Source organism: Podarcis muralis, chromosome 16 (assembly GCF_964188315.1).
Source record: "Podarcis muralis chromosome 16, rPodMur119.hap1.1, whole genome shotgun sequence".
NCBI classification, from domain to species: domain Eukaryota; kingdom Metazoa; phylum Chordata; class Lepidosauria; order Squamata; family Lacertidae; genus Podarcis; species Podarcis muralis.
In genome coordinates, this window is record NC_135670.1 from 12342447 (window position 1) to 12362238 (window position 19792).

The 19792-nt window shown below is 45.1% G+C and overlaps 2 protein-coding genes across 6 annotated transcripts in view; one reads left to right on the plus strand and one right to left on the minus strand.

Moving 5' to 3' along the window:
* Positions 1-19792, plus strand: part of MACROD1 (mono-ADP ribosylhydrolase 1) — a 311595-nt gene that overhangs the window by 54752 nt on the left and 237051 nt on the right. The window lies entirely within an intron of this gene.
* FLRT1 (fibronectin leucine rich transmembrane protein 1) overlaps positions 1-19792 on the minus strand; it is a 159662-nt gene that overhangs the window by 11714 nt on the left and 128156 nt on the right. Inside the window, exon 1 of one of the 3 annotated variants that reach the window (XM_028709916.2) lies at positions 14742-15367. The exons of the other annotated variants lie outside the window; for them this stretch is intronic. The gene's annotated coding sequence lies outside the window, so the exon portion shown is untranslated. Of the gene's footprint in view, positions 1-14741; positions 15368-19792 lie in introns of those variants that run through there. 3 annotated transcript variants of the gene reach the window in all.

A 19792-nucleotide genomic window follows, 5' to 3' on the forward strand; every position in this document is an offset into this window, starting at 1 on the left:
CATGAGCTATGGCAGTATGCTTCTGAAAGCAATGTGCTGAAGATTGCATGACAGGGAAGGGCTCTTGCCTTCCTGTCCAGCTTGTGGAGTTCCCTAGACACATCTGATTGGTCAGTGTGTGGAAATAGAAGGCTGGCTAGATGGACTTCTGGTCTGACCTAGCAAGGCTTTCAAGAACACAAGGAGGGCTTGCCACAGGCCCATCTAATCCAGCTTCCTGTTCTCACAGTGGCCACCCAGATGCCTGTGGTAAACCTCAAGCACAACCTGAGCACAAGAGCACTCTCCTCTCCTGTGGTTTCCAGGAAGTGTGGAAGCAGAGCCGAGCCATTGTGACTGGTAGCCATCAAAAGCCCTCTACTCCCTGAATTTGTCTAATCCTCTTTTACAGCCATCTATGTCGGTGGCCATAACTGCCTCCTATGGGGGAAAGTACTTTCTTTCATCTGTCTTGAATTTTCAGCATTCAACCATTCTCTGTGGTTGCTTCCACATGACCTGATTATTGAGCACTCTTTTTTTATCCATTTGCACAAAATTTGAACATTAATTTTAATGAGCCTACTCTGAGTAAGACTAACCTTGAATACCACCTCTCTGGTCTGTGTAGCTCAGTATTGTCGACACAGATTAGCAATAGCTCACCTGGATTTCAAGCAGGGAGGCTTTCCCAGCCCTGTTTAGAGATGCCGCAGACTGAACCAGATATCTTCTGCATTCAGAGCATGTGCTCTACCACTGAGCTATTGCCACTTTCTCTAACCAGAGCAATGTGGACCTAAATCACCGTTGGACAACTGACTTAACTGTGAAACACCTTCACAGCACCAGTTGCTGCTTTCTCCCCTATGTTACTTCTTTTGCAAATCCAGTGATGATCTCAAAACCACTGCATGTCTAGGATAGCTATCTATAATGCTAAATATGAAGGGGGGAGGGCGGTTGTATCAGAAGCATTCCTGGCCTAAAATAAAATTCTGCAAGCCAGTGTTAAATCATTTTTAAAACACCAATCAGAATACAGAGTAAATTTGGTTACTGTTGTGGCATGGGTTCTGCTAAGATTAGGCTGTGGTTCACAAATGGATTAGCTCCTACCATAATGTCACGCCTCCACCTGTATTATTGAGGTGGTTAAAGAGCTTTAAAAGATTAGGCTGCTTCCACTCTTCTGAAGAGCTTTTTAAAAGAGGGAAACAGAGGCGATTCTAATCTGCCCTGGCGACTGTGAAAGCTTGTCAGGATAGGTGGATGTGGAATAAAAACAGAACACAGGAGTGTGTAAACGCTTCCATGAAAGTGAGCTTAAAAAATGGGGAGAGAAATCCGCCATTTAATCCAACCACACTGGATATGCATAACAATGTTTCATGGCAGCCAGGGGCGGGGAGCTAATCTGTATTAAGTGATCTTAAATATGGGTGCCAATTTATGCAGTGCTGATTGAGACCTGGTTAAAAGTGAGCAAAATGCCTGTTGTTATGAGAGAGTAAATGTGTTATGTGTTGGGAGGAGGCCTGCATATTGGGGCTGGGTGATATATGGTTTTCAATATCCTGATATATCGCCAGCTAAACCTCACAATATCTGAAATAAGATGGAACTACGTAGAGGTGAACATGGTTATGTCCTGGCAACTGCTACTAGGTTACAGGTCTAAATCACCACACACTGATGAAATCATCACTTTCTTCAGCAGGCAAGCCATCCAAACAGGACTTTGGTTTGGGGCTTGGATACCAAATGGTGGTATTCAGGTCCAGGACAATCCAAAATACAGTGATGAGTCATATTGAATACAAATAATATGGGAAAATATTGAACAACAACAACAAAAATCTAAATTTGATGCTTATAATTATATGACAATTACCTCAATGATAGCATGCTTCAACTAAACCATTAAAGATTTCTGGAGAATATATTAATGTTCTATGCAGTTTTAGGGGCAAATTTAAAATTTACAAAAGTAGCGGATATAGTAAAAATATTAATTAAACTTGAATATGATTAACAATTTAGTCTGTTTTCTACTAATTTAAGAGTAATTTATGTAATTTACCAGTGTCAAGTTGCATCTCCTTCCCCACTCAGAGGGCCAACTGCAATTCTATGCAAGAGTAAGCCCCACTCAGTTCAACTCCTCACTTCTACTTTCCTGGAAATAAGCCCCATTGAATTCACTAGGGCCTGCTTCTGAGTAGACACGCATTTGCTTGCACTGCTTAACGACAAGCACCTACCCTCCCCATCATTTTCACCTCACAACAACCACCCAATTTCCCATTTCCAGCATCCAGGTAGCAACTGTTAAATCTCCCCCCTTCATTTCCCCCTATTGTGACACAGAAGGGCCCCCCAAAAGCCCCAAACCCACCAATCTCTCCCTTTTTATCAAAGGAAAGGAGGAAGGGCAAGCAAGCAATGAGGTAGCATCCTTTAATTATTATTTTTTTAACTTCCTTTTTATGTGAGGGAAGCCATGGAAGGCAAATGAACACAGCAACTTGTCTTTTTTTGTTCTTACTTTTACACAGGGGTGCGGGTGGGGGTAGGTGATCAATCCCAGCCTCAGAAGGGTACTAAAGGCACCAGGGAGGGGAGAGAAAGGCTTTTTGCGCATGCACACGCACACACAGGCAGAAGGGGAGATGGGAATAAAGAAAGAGAGTTAAATTACAGGGCAATGTATTTTGTTCTTACTCTGAAGAAAACAACCCCCGTTTCTTCTTTTGGGGGTGGGTGGGTGGGTAAGGAAGGGGCAAAGGGGAGAAGGGGGCTCCCAGCAAGAAGCCCCGAGTCAGCTCAGACCAGTATCTCTGTAAAGCACACCTTCAGACCACTACTAGCCTGCTGAGCCGGGGCTTGCTGCAAAATCAAAAGAAGCTGTTGTTTTCCCAGCTACGTACTTTCATATCCGACACCTGCTCTTGCAGAGGCAGCAGAGCTGAGCTGGGGCTGGAAAGAAACATAGTGCTGGCTGCTACGTCTGCTCTTGTGAGTCGCTTGCTGCTCCTCCAGGAGGCAGAGGAAGCACTAAAAAGCACTGGCCGGCTACACGGTTTTCTCAAAATCGCGATGTTTGCCAAATAACAATTTATGAAACCACTATTGTGTTGTGGACTTCATAACCGACTTTGAACAATATATTGAAAAATCTCCCAAGTCTGCTGAATACTGCAGTGACCTTGGTCACCTCCATACCATCAGGTGTTTTGAGGCAAGGATTCAAATACACAACAGGTTTTCACAGTTAAAGCGGATTAAAGGGCTCTCTTGTTGTAGTGAGAAAAATATGCTTTGTAAAAACATGGCCTTTTTGTGGTTAAGGAAGCGTTCAGGAAACGTGCTGAAAAGTGCGGGATGAATCAATGATTACCAGGAAGACATAAGCATTGCACTAACAAATCGGGATGGATGCTTTTTGTCGTATAACCTCCCTGCAAACAATTGAACAAATGCTCCCTAGAGACTGAATATAATTTAACTTCTACATAAACTCTGTGCAAGCAAATCAGGATGTATGCTCAATAAACAGGTCACCTGGAGGACACCCTTGTATGGTTTTATAGCCTTCCTCAGCCTGGTGTCCTCTTGATGTCTGACTACAATGTCATGACCGTTTGTCAGGGATGATAGAAGTTTTAGTCTCAACAGCATCTGGAAAGCACCCAGTTGGGGAAAGTGAAAACAGGGGGTATGATTTTTACTTAGGGTGTTGGGTTCAAACACCTGAAAAGCCCTGCCAGGTGGCTGCCAGCTGGGGTAGACAACACTGGGTTACATGGCCAAATAGCCCGAGCTCCTTTAAGGCAGTTTCTTATGGTCCTGTTGTACCATTTCCCTGGGAGGGAGGCAGAAAGACAGATCTCAGTGGTAATGATTTACATGCCAAAGGTTAGAGGTTCAACTGGCTTCTACCAGTCAGAGTAGACAATATTGGGCTGAATACCCTATACCAGGCCAGGATATATTCCAACAGAGAGATCATGGCTCAGTAGCTGAGCACATGCTTTTCATTTAGAAGGTTGCAGCTTCAATCTCCCAGAGTCTCTGGTTAAAAGAGGGATGAGGAACCTGTAAACTAATCCATGAATGTTACTGTAGAAGCAGCAGCTTATGTTTTGTTTTTATCATTTTACCAGAAGCCTTTACCTGGCACTGCTCAGGAACTCCCAAAAATCTGACCAGTTTTGAAACTAGGCATTGCAGCAGTTCAATCCACCATCTTGATTCAAAATGGTGTCCAATGATATTCAAACATAGGAACCCGAATGTCTGACGCAGCTTCCGCTTGAGTGCAACCAATCGGAAGCTGCGCCTCGGTTGTCAAACGTTTCGGAAGTCGAACGGTCTTCCGAAACGGATTACGTTTGACAACCGAGGTTTGACTGTATCTTAATAATTGTCCAAATGCACAGTGAACAAACAAACAACTTTCAAAAAAATATGGTGCCATTTGTTAGTACAGTGGTACCTCGGGTTAAGAACTGAATTCATTCTGGAGGTTTGTTCTTAACCTGAAACTGTTCTTAACCTGAAGCACCACTTTAGCTAATGGGGCCTCCCGCTGCTGCTGCTGCGCCGCCGTCGTGTGATTTCTGTTCTCATCCTGAAGCAAAGTTTTTTTTTTAAGCGTTTATTAATTTTCCAATAAAAACATCCAATTATCAAATCAAATCAAATCCAATAAAAAAAAGCAAAAGTTTTTAACCCGAGGTACTATTTCTGGGTTAGCGGAGTCTATAACCAGAAACGTCTGTAACCTGAAGCATCTGTAACTCGAAGTACCACTGTAATGGAGGTTTATCCCCTTGCGCTGCATACGTCAAGAGTAAACCTAAACCCTGTGATTTAAGTATTTGTGAGGTGGAAAAGGTCAGATATCCCCTTTCTGATCTTTGTTCCACATCACACAGGCTTGTTTCCCATGGGAAACACTCCAGAGCAGAGCTGGCCGCCTTCTGCATAGCTCCTCCCCTTTAGTCTACTTATCTCCGCCTTGGGTTCTATTTCTTGGTGTGATGGCAGAGTGACTGGCAGATAGACAGATGCTTCTTAGCACAGAATTTGAGGGGTGGGGGGAAGAGAGGATATGTATCAGATGAATCTATTTTGAAATGTTTAAAATAACACGTTTTCTGGCAAGTATCCCCTTGGGTACCAATTGGTATGCATTAATTCACTTCTATCTGCCATCCGGCTATTTTTGCATTCTGCAGAATGCTCTTGTTATCTGGCCATTTGCTTGCCTCTCTCAGCATTCCTGTATTAGAAACGCATTCTGCATCCTCACTTTGGTGAGTAACTCCACATCAACAGTTGCCCTCCCTTTTGAAATCCAATCACCAGATTTCTGCCTTTTGTTTCCAACTTCCTTTTCACTTTCTTTCAAGTTTGCTTTACAAAGTTATTGTAATTGAGGTATCTGAGAGCCTGATACCTTACTAGGTTAAAAAACAAAATAGTAATATGTGATCAGCACCTTTGCAAGATAATTAACATCCACTTTGCAACCCTTCCCTTAGCTTCTCTGCACACAAAGTGCCTTGCTTTCACCTAGCAAACTTGAAGCCTTAGAAAGCTTTGCTGAACCTGAGCAATTCATATGAAGGTAAAGGTAAAGGTACCCCTGCCCGTACGGGCCAGTCTTGACAGACTCTAGGGTTGTGCACCCATCTCACTTAAGAGGCCGAGGGCCAGCGCTGTCCGCAGACACTTCCGGGTCACGTGGCCAGCGTGACAAGCTGCATCTGGCGAGCCAGCGCAGCACACAGAACGCCGTTTACCTTCCCGCTAGTAAGCGGTCCCTATTTATCTACTTGCACCCGGGGGTGCTTTCGAACTGCTAGGTTGGCAGGGGCTGGGACCGAGCAACGGGAGCGCACCCCGCCGCAGGGATTCGAACCGCAACCTTTCGATCGGCAAGTCCTAGGCGCTGAGGCTTTAACCCACAGCGCCACCTACATCCCTTTCATATGAAAGTAGGTGAGTCCTAAGTTCACTCTAAGCCAGTGGCTGGATGCTGGAGATAAAGAGGGGAGGGCTGTAGCTTTCATGGCATGGTTTGTGAGCTGCCCATGCTCCTCCAGCTGCCCAGGATGCTGGACTTCACATTTCATAGATTTTTCACACAGCACATAGTTAAACTATGGAATTCACCCCCACAAGACAGAGTGGTGGCCAGTAACTTACAGCTCTAAAATAGGGTTATACAAATTCAGTGGCTATGATCTACCTCCATTGTCAGCAGCAGTCTGTCTCTGAATACTTGGGAATCACAAGTGAGGAGGGTTGCTGCTACACTCAAGTCCTGTTTGTGGGCTTCCTATTAAGGCATCTGGTTGGCCACTGTGAGAACAGAGTGCTGAACTAGAGGGGCCACCACAGACTTGATCCAGCAGCCAGGCTCTCCTTATGTTCATATCGCCCTTGGGGCTGATCCAGAAGGGTGGTTCTTCAAGTTAACATAAACTTTGCTAACTCTGAGCTGCTCTGAGATTTAAGAACTTGCAAGCACACGTTTGGGCAGATACCTTGCTCACTTGACAAATGGAGAAGAAAAGGCGTTATGCGTGTGGGAATGGGGGAAAAGATTTAAATCTTATACTGAGCCAGAAAACATGTCTCTGCAAAGCGATCCGTGCTTTTGCTTGTATCTGGTGATGAAAATGGGCACAAAATTTCATGGAAGTATGTGAAGTAGTACTCTAAAGATCTTACTTTTAAAAGGTAAGTTAAACACACACAAAAAGGTGTTCTCAGGGTGTTGTCAAGGGAGGCTTGGCGCATGGTTTAATTTCCTGAGAGGGGACTCAGGGGTTGGAGAAGCATTCCTCCTTAGAATCACAGAACTTTAGTGTTGGAAGGGACCTTAAGAGTCATCTAGCCTGACCCTCGTGCAATGCTGGAATCTTTTGCTCAACATGCAGCTTGAACCCACGACCCTGAGATTAAAAGTCTCTACCATTCTAGTATGTGGGACATGCTGCTTTTGCTTATGACTGAGAAAAAAGGCAGTCTGTTTATGAGCAGGGGCACTCCTGTTTAAATTACAATATTACTTCAAATCAAATTTGTCAGACATTGCATTGGTAGGCCATCTGCTTTGCATGCCTAAGGCGTTGGGTTCAAGCCATGGTGGCGTTCCCTGGTGAGCTGTACAGGTGAGCAGGAATTCAAACAGGATGAGATCCAGATTCCAAGTCCAACATGACAGACACTACATCACACCACACCACACCACACCACACCACACCCCAGTCTCATCTTTCTGGATGTCTGTGTTGGCAGATACAGTATTCTGAGATAGCTGGGTTGGTCGAGGCAAATTAATGATGCAATATAGATCTAACTCTTATATTTTTGCCCAGTCTTTCTTTGAAGGAGTTCAGGGTGGCCTTTGCGGTTTCCTCTTGCCCATTTTTATCCTCACTACAAACCTTTGAGGTAGGCGAAATATTTTTTTTTAAAAAAATAGTCTAGTAGCACCTCAGAGACCAACTAAGTTTGTTCTAGGTATGAGCTTTCGTGTGCATGCATACTTCTTCAGATACGAAGAAGTGTGCATGCACACAAAAGCTCATACCTAGAACAAACTTAGTTGGTCTCTAAGGTGCTACTAGACTATTTTGCTTTTTGTTTTTTTTAAAATAATTATTTCGACTACGTCAGAGCAACACGGCTACCTACCTGAATCTTTGAGGTAGGTGAATCTGAAAGAGAATATTTAACTGGCCCAAGGCCACCAAGTGAATTTAATGGCTGAGCGGGAATTCAAACTGGGTGAAAACCCAGATTCAAAGTCCCAATGCTATGGCCACTCTGTCACACTGGCCTCCACATATGCCAACTTGCTGTTATACTGAAGGACTGTTAGCTGTGAACATTGTAAAACAGCAAACCCATTCAGTGCAAGAACATGCATAGTCACACACAAACACTGAAACTCCTCAAGTGACATGGGGACCAAGGGTGGGGAACTTCGGGCCCAGGTGCCAAATGCGGCCCTCAGAATCTCACTGCCTGGTCCTTGGGACCCTCCCCACACCACTCCCCTTCCTCAGCCACGCCCCCTCTCCCCTAGCCACTTTCCTTACTGCCCCTGCTTTGCGTCCTTGGCTGGAGGATTTTAACCTTACAATTCTTGATTAAAGGCCCCTCCCTAGCCTTTTCTTTAGTACTCAGATGCCAAACCCTAGGGCTACACAACCTGTTTTGTGACATCAGAGCAGCTCAGCCAATGGCAGAAAAGAGGGTGTGTATGAGACACAGACACCTCTGTTTGTTCAGCCACACTCTCTCACACACTTCTTTCTAACAGGCCATGGGCATAACAGTCTGCAAAATAATTGACACCCCCCCTTCACTGTTGTACTTGGCGTGGGAATGCATATAGAAAGGGCAGGGAACAAAAAGAGTTGACAAAGATGCAACAGACTCATCCCAGAGGCAACAATCCAGTTATTGGGATTTCCCATCTACACACACTTCTCCTTTTTGTCTTTCTTTAAAAAAAGTAAGGTAAATTAGGATGATGAAATCTACCTCTCTCTAACCTGACAGCAATTTTTCAGCATGGGAAAACTGTGCTGTACTGATGCCCAGATGTTGTCGCTGCAGATGAGGTTGATCAGATGTAAACTACTAATGTTATTTTCCCCAGAAGGAATCAGTATCCATCTGCTTTGTGTGTGTGTGTGATGCGTAGCTAGAATTTTAGCATTTGGCATCAACACAAAGTCTCCCCACCTCCGCACCTGAATATTTTTAAGGGGTATGTGAGCCAAGTGGCCTAGTTTTTCACAGAATGCCCACCACCTGCTGATTTGAGAGAGGGATGGGGAACCTGCGGCCCCAGGTTGCCTACCTATGTCTCAGGTCACACCCACACCATACATTTAAAGCACGTGGCTTTCCCCAAAGAATTCTGAGAACTGAGGTTTAAGGTTGCTGGGAATTTTAGCTCTGTGAGGCATTGACTGCAGTTCCCAGGATTCCATGGGGGAAGCCACTTATTTTAAATACTTGCGAAAGCTCTGCAAATGTATGGTGTGGAACTGCCTTGTTTTTATGAACAGTGGCATAGTGAAGCAGGAAGGAAGTGCAGACACTTATTTCACAGCAGGGATGATGATGTTGTCTCCTAGGGTTTGATTTGCCAATCAATAAGCTTTTCTCAGAGAGAAACCCACCAAATAAGCTAAGCAGAGGAACAGGTAACTTACATAAAATCCTTTTATTATGACCAAAGTGATCCAAAATGGTGGGCAAGCTTTTGAGTCCACCAGAAGTTATTACCAGGCCAGATATTAAGTTTGAGGCAGGGGAAGCCAACTTTGTATTCAAGCTATATAACATCCATATTGGTCAAAAAATCATTTCTGTTGAATAGTTTTAGGGTGCTTCCAGATAAGCTGTTCATTGTGCATTTATCCTTATTTGATCGCAGGGAGGTTAGACAGTGTTGGCTATTTGGGGGGGGGGGGGAGGAGCAGTCTGTGGGAGAGAGAGTTTGTTGTGAGTGGGCTCCCAAATCAACTTTTAATTGTGCAACCAGAATTTGTCAGCATGTGATGGAATCTCACCCCAAAATAATGCCAGTCTGCACGTGACCTTAGAACCATGACAATGAGGGCCTGCATATCAGAATTTAACACTACACCACTGCTTATGAATCTTGTCGTGATGCTAAGTCTCTGAACAACAGAGCTGGCAACATTTGGGAGCTGAACCCCTTGGCAGCTATTATATATAGATCTGATCTGGCAGTGCATGGGACAGGATGGATGGAACGGTGTGTGTGTGTGTGTGTGTGTGTGTGTGTGTGTGTTGCGATGCTTCCGAATAAATTCAGCTTCCATTCACCACATAACCAGAAAAGAAAAGAAAAAGAAAAACAGCCCAATTCCTGCAGGAGTCTTTAATCTGCCTAATAATTCATATCGCTGCTAAATCCCTGCCCACAGCCCCCAAGTTCATACACCCTCTTCTTCCCAAACCCCTTGCCTGAAGGAACACATGTTTAAATATTAAAATCGGCTCTTGCGTCTTTAAAGTTTCCATCAGGCTTGAATGCATTCAAAGCAAAGAATATTAGCTAGGCAGAAGAAGTAAGAGTAAACTTGGGATGTTGACTCTTCCTACAAAGCTCTCACTCTCTCTCTTTTTATTAATAGAAAGGGCCAGACCTTACATTGGTATAAAGATCTGCGAAAGAGCCATTTCTTTATTTCTTTTTTTGGTCAACACCACCCAGCATTCCAGCTCCAAAGCTGCAACCGTGTTTTTGCACTAGTGGCAATGTAACACATTTGGTGAAAGGGTTTGAGGAGAAAGATCTGCAACTTCTGCCACATCTACACTATACATTTAAAGCACATGGCTTTCCCCAGAGAGTCCTGGGGAATGTGGATCTTCCCTCGCAGACCTACAATTCCCAACACCCTTAACAAACTATTATTTATTTAAAACATTTACATACCACTTAATTATTCACATTTCTAAGCAGCATACATAAAAGCAATCCACAAAAAATGGGGCGCTCAAACAATACAATTTTAACATAAAACCAAACACTACCTTAAACTGCCTGCTGGAACAAGAAAGTCTTTTGTCATGTGCCTGAAGTTCCGCAAGGAGGGGTGGCCTTTCATTTGCGAGAGAGTTACCCAAGCTTGGGCCCACAGACTGAATGTATGGTTCCCAGGATCCTTTTCAATGTGTGATGTTGATGTTGATGGGACCAAAGTCACTTCCAAGGACTGATGGGAATCGATCCTAGGGATGGGGAACCTGTGCCCTCCAGCTTCTGTTAGACTACTGCTCCCCTCAGCACCGGCCAGTGTGGCCAGTGGTCAAGGATGATGGGACTGGTAGGCAAGCAACATCTGAAGGGCCAGAGGTTCCCCCATCCCTGAACTGTGAGCTTATTCCAATAACTCAAAGCTAATTGGAAACAGTAGGGAACCAGGTTATATTGTTTCTAGCAGATGTTAGCTAATGCATGCCGAGTGGGAATCTGGGCTTTTGACTCCCTTAGATCGAGGTACAACTGAGGCTGGTTTAAAGGCTGTGGATCTGGTCCTCTTAACACCAGTGGATCAGCTGTTTCCCAATGTATATCAGCTGGATATCCATTCCTACAGTTCCCAGGATTCTTTCGGAGGAAAGCCATGTCCTTCAAATGTATGGTGGCTGTGACCACTGTCTCCAGTGTTTCAAGGGAGACCTGCACCTAGTTGTGATCTGGCTTGACTCCAGTGGATTAAGGCTGACCCTCAACATGCCACGGCTCTGATCCCATTTGTTTCCAAATAACTACTGCTATTACAACAAATGACAATTAGTTACATTTAATTCCAATCGAATGAGGCTGATCAGCAACAAGTTGGGATTTAGCATTGACTCAAGTGGGTAACGGCTTGGAAATATAGGAAGCTGGCTTGTAATGAATCAGACCATGGGTCCATCTAGCTCAGTACTATCTTCACTATGTGTGGCCCTCCAGATGTTGCTGAACTACAACTCCCATCCTGCCTGCCCATTGGCCATGCTTGCTGTGGCTGATGCGAGTTGCAATTCAGCAACATCTGGAGGGCCAAAGGTTCCCCACACCTGGTCTGCACTAGCTGGCAGTGGCTCTCTAGGGTTTCAGAAAGGACATTGTCAGTCTGTGATCTTCTGCATGCAAAGCAGATGCTCTGCCACCGAACTACAGCCCCCCTCTCCTTTATACATATAGGGACCTGGCTTAGACCGTTGGTCCATCTAGTTCAGTATTGTCTACCAGTGTTTCCCAGACTTGGGTCTCCAGCTGTTTTTTTGACTACAGCTCCCATCATCCCTAGCTAGTATGACCCGTGGTCTGGGATGATGGGAATTGTCAGATGGAGAAACACTAGTAAGCTGACAATTGACTGGCAGCAGCTTTCCAGGGTTACAGGCAGGGGTCTTTCTCCACCCCTTTCAGAAGATGCTGGGGCTTAAACCTGGGACCTTCTAAATGCAAAACACATGCTCTACCAGTGAGCTTTAGCCATTCTCACAGCTTATCCATAGTAAGTGTGGAATCTAACTCTCAACTGCAGTGGATTAAATCAAGTAGGTTTGGGAGCTGGTTTCATCTGCTCAAGATGGTGCAAGACTAACCTACTGCATGTGAGAAATTTGGGCACATTTGTTTTTGGGAGACAGACTATGTAGTAATTGTTGTAATTTTATCGTTACTAGCTGCATTGAGGTCTACTGAGGAAAGCTAGGGTACAAAGGTTTTAAAATAATAGCCAATTACCTTAAGAGAATATTTTTTTCTCAGACTAAGCTTGGGGATTTGAACCAGTTTAAAAGGGATCAGTCCACTGGTGGTCATGTATTTTTACAGCTTTCTTACTAATGGGAAGAACAAGCAGGAGGTTAATCAGCAGCAGGAGCTTTCATGCATATGCTAATCACAAAACTGAAAAACAAATTAGATAATGCCATTGTTTCCCAATAACAGGTAACTTTAATAACAATGGTAATGAATTATTAATTTTATTACTTTTTTCCCATTCAACCCATCCTCCCAGGGATGCATACATAGCCCTTCCCGCCTTTCTTTTATTCTTATAACCCTACGAATTGGTAGGTCTTAAAAGTGTGTGAATGGCACAGTGTCATCTAATCAGTCTCATGGATGATTAAAGATTTGAACTTGAGTTCCCTTGGTCTGCTCAGCTACTGATGACAGCTTGTGTTCCTGTCTGGAGATGCGAGCAGTATTTACATTTGTATCTCACCTTTCTTCCAAGGGGTTCGAGGAAGTATATCTCCTCCCCCTTGCTCCCCACACAACAGCCCTGACAATTAGATTAGGCTGAGATATATTGACTGGCCTAAGGTCACAGAGTGGGCCACATTGCTGAGTAGGGATTCAAACCTTCGTCTCCCAGATCCGTGTCCAAGACTCTAGCCACTAAACTACACTGGCAGCCACAGAAGCTCTGCCATACCACTAGGTTTCCCCCAGAGTTTTATACAGTGCCAGGGGGACAAGCTGCCTTTACGCGTCCATTGCTAACAAACAGCACCATAAAATTATAAAAGCAAGACAAGCTGCTGTCTATACAGTAGCATTCTTGGATTAGTTTTCTGTATCTGACCAAAACCCACTGACAGTATATTTGACTGGTCAAATGAAGAGGCCTGCCACACCTAATCAAACTCATCATGTCTGTTGTACAAGGCTAGGGAGCATGTGGTTCTCCAGATGTTGGTGAGCTCCAGCCAGCATAGTCAAGGCTCAAGGATGTAGGAAACCTATCCAATGACATCCCTGGTTTAGGGGGTGTCTCTAATTCCATCATGCAGTTGAGGATTCCAGCCACATTTTACACCCAAGCTAAGCTGCAGCAATATTTTTACTAGAGTTGGGATGTCTCTGGTTATTATATTTGCATATGTGCCAAGGTGCTCAGAACAATTTTTCCCCAAAGACTCACAACAACCCTGTATGGTAGGTTAGACTGAGTGCTAGCAACTTGCTAAGGCCACCAAAATATATTCACAGTTGAACAGGTTTCTCAAATTCAGTCCCAGTATTCAACATTTTACACTTTTACACACACACACACACACACACACACACACACACACCTCTTAATAGGAAGAGGAGAGGGGTGTGTGAGTCACTTCCCCCACTGTCTCCATACACCTCACTTGCTTCTGGGGGCCTTTCCAAACTGTCCCTATATGTGGGCACGAGTCATGCACAAAATCAGGTTGCACAATTAAAGCTGATCTTCCATTCTTGAGCAACACCCCCCTCCCCAAAAAAACTTATTTGGCAAGAAAATGCACTGGAAAAGGTGAAATTAACACAAGCTCAACACATCTAACCTCCATGCAGGAATGCTCAATAAACAACCCCTTCTGCAAACTTCATCAAACAAATCAGGATGAATGCTCAATAAACAGGTATTTGGGGAGCAAACCACGATGGAAACATCTCTCCCCTCCCAAAAACCCCTGATGGTCTCCAAATAGGCTTAAACTCTAGTCAGCGTGGCCAATGGCCAATTCCCATCATTCCTGACCATTGGCCAGGCTGGCTGGGGCTGATGGGAGTTGTAGTACAGCAACCCCTGGAGGGCCACAGGTTCTCTCAGCCCTCCTACAAGAAGAGCCCTGCTGCATCCCCCACAGGGTCCATCTCATCCAGCATCTGTTGTTTGTGCTGCTAACCAGCATGGTGTTTCTGCGTAAAACCTGAATGCAACGGTCCTCGTCTGCTCTCCTGCATTTAGAAAATGCACACCCGCCCTTTCATTGCACTCACAGCACTCTGGACGGCTTAGAATGGTTTGAGAAATTAAGAAAACAATCATAAACACCGTCAGAACCTTAAAAACCAGGGATGGGCTAGCTCTCGGGGGGCCAGTCAGTGTGTGTTGACAGGTCTCTCTTCCGTGCGAACCGCTCCGCTGCCGCCTCAGACCTACGGCTTGCCCAGTGTCCAGTTTCCAACGGCGGGCAGCTAGAAGATGCCTTTGTAAAGCGGGGTAGAAGCGGCGGAGGAGAGATTTGGTCCAAGGGCCGATCTCCATTGCCAAGGCTGGTCTCCAGCAAGCGGGAGACTTCACCCCTACCTACTACACGCAGACACCCAGCCAGCCACGGATCCCTGCTGCCAGGCGCCCCGGGCAATTCAATCCCTGCCTCGCAAACTTTTTCTCCCCCTGCCTCGCCTCGAAGCTACTCACCGCGCCTTGGCATCCCCGGCGACGCTCCTCCTGCCGGCTCCCCTTTTGGCAACGCGTGTTGAGTTTGTATGGCGCGTGTGGATAGCTAGGTCCTGCTTTTCCCCCTTCCCGGTCTGGGGACTGGGGGTGGGGAGAGAGCTTTCTCCAAATCCGGGCGCGCTCGCCTCCCCTTCTGCAACCGAGGCGGCAGCGGAGCGATCTCCAGCGGGCACCTAAAAACCCTCTTCCCGGCATTGCGGTGCCATATTCCGCTGCTGCCGCTGCGCCCGAATCGCGACCCTCCTCTCCTTTATTTGTGCTCGCCCCCCCTCTTTTTTTTGCTTTCACTGCCTCCGCTGCTCCGGATTCATCCCTCTCTGGGGGCCCATTTGAAGCAGCCGTGCAAACGGGAGAGCCGGGAGTGATGGCTGCGTGCAGCTGCGTGTGTGTGTTGTGCAAAAGGCCCGTTGCAGGGAGAGGAGGAGGAGGAGGGGGGAAAGAGAGGTTGGAAGGGGGAGGAGGATTTAGGACTAGGAGGCGGTGCTACGAAGCAATTCTTGGCGGGTGGTGGGGAAGGAGAGATTCAGTTGCAAAGACCCCCACCCCACCCCGCGTCTCAACGTTTTACAGTCTGATCAGGACCCTCCCCCAAATCACATCTGTCTCCCATCCTTTTCACTAGTTCAGATGCAAATAAACTAACAGACTACATCACTGGGTGGAGGATAGTGTACACGGGTGGAGCTTCACTGGGGGCAAAGGTTAGACTGCCCCTCCCCCACCACCCCTCTCTTCCATTCACAAAAAGCAGCCCCGAGATTTGTGACTGAATTCTACAGGGCATATTCGCTGAGTTAGGGTGTATAACTGACAGACCCTGAGAGGCAGACCTTCCTCCTGTGCAAGTTTACTCCAAAGTAACCCCATCTGAATGCAGTTGAGACTTACACATCCCAAGTGATACGTTGTGCAGATTGCAGGACTACAAATCCACATCCCCATGCCCCTTCCTCAGAAGCTTGGTCCGAAAGGTCACGCTCCTACCCAGAGCCATAGCTGGGGGTGGGGGGCTAGCCAGGGATTTTGCCTGGTGAAGCCTCCAGAGGGGCACCATTGAGGAGGTGAGGCGCCAAACTGGGTCTTTGACCCAGGTGAAATAAAGCCTAGTTTCGCCCCTGTCCTACCCAAAAGGACGCTTGTAATTTTTCTGTGAAGCAAGCTTTGTTGAAATCAGAGTAACTATTCCATGTGTAGGATCAGGCCACGTGTGTGAAGGACAGGGTTGGCACCTCTACTTCCAAGTAAGCATGCAGCCAGAATCACAGCCTGTTGTGTGTTTACTTCAAAATAAAGACCTACTGAGCTCAGTGGGGCTTAGTCCTGTGTAGGATTGCAGCCTAATCCTGTGCATTTTTACTCAGAAGTGAGCCCCTTAGGACTCAGCTATACAGCTGCAAATAATACGTTTTAAGTGAGTCTTAAGTGCAATATGCAATGTGACATTAGATGGCGATTGTGAGCCTTATGGAAAATTCAATGTATTTTTTAAAACACTTTAAAAAAGCATTTTCAGAACTGCTTTTATATGTGAGTAGATTCCACCTTAAATGAAACATAATTCTCAAGTAAATGTGTATAAGATTGCAGCCTTAGAGCCCTGAGCTCAGGGGTAAAATTCTAACACAAGAAGAAGATAGCCACCACCCCTACCCTACATCATATAGGAAGCATCCAGCACATTGCATCATGTCATGGCTCTCCACAGACCCTGAAGTGCCCAGGCCAGCAGACAGAGAAATGAATATGGAAAAAAACTCAGTGGAAATGAACAAAACTCAACTACCACCAGAGCATTCTGAGGACTGCTAAAGTATATTTAATAAGGCATGTTATATACAGCGAACTCTTCTGATTAAGAAATAATTTACTTTTCTAAAGATTTTTTGTTTTCTGCTAACCTAACACAAGTAAAAAGGTCAAGTTCTAAAGCCCTGAGTTTATTTGTTTATTAAAATTGCTCTTTTTTTTTAGTTTTCCAAAGGAGCCCAGGGCAGCAAACGCTTCTGTGATTTTTAAAAAGACCAACAATTTAAAAAAGCATTTTTAAAAAAACTCTTAAAAACAATAAAGCCAATTTAGGAACATACATAACCAAATCATGTGCCTGGATAGGCCAGCCAAAACAAACAAGCAGGTATCTAAAAGACTACTGCACCTTCCCTCTAGGAAAACAGGAGGCTGAATCTGAGATGTCAACCTCAGATTCCATTCATTGAGGGGGTGTTGAAATATCTCTGGGCTTCCATCACAACAGATGGGTGCAGCCTACCTGATTTTAACAGGAGGGGTATAAATGGTGCAACTGGCTGGGAGTCAGAAGAGAGTCTTGTTTTTCTCCCCACCCTTTCCTGGGCAGAATAAGTTGTATGGTTCCGTTTTGTCTCAGGGCCCAGACCAAAATACGCAAGTATGGGCACTTCCCTCTGTTGCTCCCCACCCCCAGCAGTGTGATTCAATCACATACCCAGCAAATTCATGTTGTGCAACTAAAGATGTGGTGCTCTTGCATAACAAACCTGCTTCCCCCTAAAATGAGACCTTTCCCCCCAATATGGAAAGTGACAGCGAAATGCTCTGAAAAAAAGGTGGAATAATGTTTGCTTGATGTAACCTTATCTAAGCTCCCCATAAACAAATCAGAATGAATTCTCAATAAAATACCTGATGTTATCTCACCTCCTTGTAAGCCCCACAAACAAATCAGGATGGGTGCTCAATAAACAGGTCATCTGGAAGCAACCCATGTACGATCCTTTGCAAAAATAAATAAATATAACTTCCATAGCTGTAAGGTAATAGAAACAGAGTATATATATCATGGTTGAATCATCTCTCTCCCTCCCCCTTTTTTTACTCCCTTATTTATTGTTTTCAGAAGGGTATGGCTGGGGAGTTGTTAGGCAAAAACATCACAGAGTAGGGCTTGTGGATTTAATTAAAGGCCCCCACCTACCCTTTTCTTCAAAATTCCATCATGTGCTTGACCCTGGACCAAAATGACATACCTGCCAACAAGTTTCCTTTCCTTTCCTTCTTTGTCTGCCTTTCTTATGCTTGGGGAGAGCTAAGGTCTCAGGTTCAATTCCTGGGATCTCCCGGTACGGCTGGGAGTGTCCCCTGGCTGAAACCTTGGTGAGCTGCTGCCAGTCAGTGTGTACAATAATGCGTTAGATGGACCAATGGTTTCTAACTTGTCATTAGGCAGCTTCCTCTGTAAGGGTCGGGTTCAATCACTGGCACCTCCCCAAAATCCTAGAGAACTGCTGCCAGTCAGTGTAGACAATAATAGATGAAACAATGGTCTGACTTGGTATAAAACACCTTCCTATGTTCATTTAAGTGCTAGCTTTCTATAGGCAAAGAACTTCTGGCGTGGGGGAGATCAGCCAAATCTGCAAACCTACGTGATGATACCATGCAATTTACTTAAAAATAAAATAAAAAATATTTCAGTTGGCACTGATGGCTGATTTAGGTTTCCTTCCTCGAATATCCAGCTTTCGTTTAAAAAGTGGGGGAAATCTGTAACCCTTTTTCCTTGCAGAGATGCAAGGAAATGTATGCAGGCAGCATTCCACCCAATTGTTCAGCAAGGAGCATGCTGCCTCTTGCCTTTCCAGCACTCCTGGAGGGATGACACTTAAAAAAACAAACCCATTTAAGTTGCCTTTATTGAAACTCTTCAATGAATGTAACAGGGCGGCTGGGTCTGTCCAGGTCTGAGCACTCTTGAGCTGAATCAGCCATCTGTCAGACCCGTGGGCTGTGCCACAGAGCACAGGAATGAGCTCCAGACAAATGAGCCCCGAGCCCAGCCGGGTGGGTGGCACCTCACAGCCCCTGGCAGAGTCTGAAAGGAGCTAGTCATTTTCTTAATTCCCTGGCAACGAGGGCGGGGGGGAGAAGTATTACAGTATACTTTTTCTTTAATTAAAACATGTTCGTTTGGTACACCAAAGTGCCTTAAGTGAGATGAATAAACACGTCAGAGAAAGCACACTGCTTTGGCCCTTGGGGATGGCACCAATGGCACCTTCAGCTCCCTGATTTTGCCGTACGCTCCCCTTGCGGCTGGGCAAGTCCCTTGATTATCCCTACATCTGCCTTCTGTGGTGTCTTCTTGGCAGACAGGACCTGAGTCTCACAGTTAGCTACATATGCCTCTGCCAACAGGGCCCTCCCTGACTTCACCAAAATGAAAGGGAGGGGTTTTGTCTGAGTCCTCCTGCTGTGTATGCGTGTGTTTCAAAGCTCAAATTAAATCCATTATTTATAGACAAATATAAGAGCTAGAGATTGAATCGCTGTACATGTTGGCTTTCCCTGCTCAGTGCCTAGAGAAGTTGGGAAATGCGAGCTAATAGTAATTGGGTGTACAATGTGTGTGGCCTCATCCTAGGCATATTTGGAGGCAAAGCCCCACTAGAGCTGGTGTTTTGCTCTCAGCTAAAGGTGTGCATGGTTACAGCAGCTCAAGCTGATTCATCACTTAGATGAACTGATTAAAAACATTTTGGTAAATTAGAAAAAAGATGCCTCTGATTAATCAAGACAGATTTCTTTTTAAAATGGTTAATTATTTTCAATACACACTTATAAGGAAAAGCATGTGGTTAGTGACATCTTAGAAGAGGCATTTCTCCTTTTCTAGCATGGGAGAGAACACCTTTTCTAAGATGGTGCCTATCACATTGTACTCATTAGCTAAAAGCAGAGCTCCTTCTCCCCTTTCTATTGTTTTATCAGTTTACAAATTTATGTAGATTTATTTGACCAAGGTTGCTTGCTTCCAGATGACCAGTTTATTGAGCATTCATTCTGATCTGTTTGCATAGAGCTCAGACAACATTGTGACAAACAACGGTTATCCCATACTTACCAGTATGTTTTCCCATCACTTTACATGTAGCAAAAAGTCTAATGTTGGGTAGGAAGTGAGTTTGTTGCAAAAGAGCACCTTGTGTTTGGCTTCCGTCTGTCTCTAGAAACAAAGAAGTGTCCCCCTGAAGGTG